Genomic DNA, 1,380 nt, shown 5'->3' on the forward strand with positions numbered 1-1,380 from the left:
TCCCGGCCGCCGCCCCGTGCGGCCTCTGGCTCCAGGCTGACGGCTGCTGCAGCCAGACCTCATGGGCTTCACTGGAGGTCTCCGCAGCCGGGAGCCTGGCCTTGGCCCGCGGTTGGCAGACGTTTGCCCACGCGCGCGGCCTGAGCCATCGGTGCACCCTGCACTTCAAGTTTGACGGCGATGCCACCCTCTACGTGAGGGTGTTTGGGGAAGATGGTCATCGCGCTGGGTGCTGCCCTGAGGACGACGACCGCGGCCGGGAACCCAGCTCCGATGATGATGGAGAGGACAACACTCGCGTGACTGGCGGCGCTCAGGGTTCCCCAAGCTTCTCCGGTTCTTCTTCAAGCGGCGACTCTTCTAGCGGTGGCCGCGGTCAGCCTCCACGCCGTCGTATCTGCTTGGGAGGTGGTAGCGTGTCTGCCCGCCGTCGCGCTTCGGTGAAGCGCAAGAGGGAGTCTGCTTGAGCCCCGGAGGCGGCTCGAGTCCTCCCTGCTGGCCGGTGTGAGGCGAGCTGCGCCTGATTTGTTCTTTCTTTTCCTTTTTCCTGCGTAAAAGACAGTAGTGTGGATCCCCGCGAGGGCGTGTTTGGGTTATTGTTGTTAATCATCATTTTGCTTCCATTATCGTGCCTTCCGGCTACGTGCCCGCGCGTGGGTAGTTCCCGGCCCCAGCCGTGGGGGGCGACCGACCCAGGCCCTGTGTTCGTGTCGCGGTGCCCGTGGGGCACGGACTGGAGGGGTGCTCCTGTAATGGACCCAGGTTGCGAAACCTTTGAACGACTAGGACAGGAACACTCGCGAGGGCACTCGGCTGCCCCCTCCCCCCTCGCGAGGCCTTGCATAAGAGAAATCGAGGCAGGAGAGTGAAAAGTCGAAGAACCACAAGCCAAAGGCGGCAACAACTTCAATAAAACTTCGAATGAGCATGAACAAGCCAACTGCGGAAAGCAAATGAAAAAGCCGCGTCCGGCACCTAATCTAGTCTTTGATGTCTTCTCACTAGCGCGGAGCTAAGTGCTGCCACTGGGCGTGGGAGGGAGCCCCAGGGCCTGAGGCCGGCGCTCCTGAGACTCCGGGGTGTGTACAGCCCCAACTCATTATTACGTGAGAGTGTCACGGGCAGCGAGCTTCACAGGCATTGGCCTTCTTCAGAGGCTCCGGGCCTTCCAAAACACGAGAGCTTCAGAGGCATTCGCCTTCTTCACAGGCTCCGGGCCTTTTCCAAAACGCGACAGCTTCACAGGCATTCACCTTCTTCACAGGCTCCGGGCCTTTTCCAAAACGCGACAGCTTCACAGGCATTCGCCTTCTTCATAGGCTCCGGGCCTTTTCCAAAACGCGACAGCTTCACAGGCATTTGCCTTCTTCACAGGCTCTG

The sequence above is a fragment of the Triticum dicoccoides genome, chromosome 3A (genome assembly GCF_002162155.2).
Source record: "Triticum dicoccoides isolate Atlit2015 ecotype Zavitan chromosome 3A, WEW_v2.0, whole genome shotgun sequence".
Classification (NCBI taxonomy): domain Eukaryota; kingdom Viridiplantae; phylum Streptophyta; class Magnoliopsida; order Poales; family Poaceae; genus Triticum; species Triticum dicoccoides.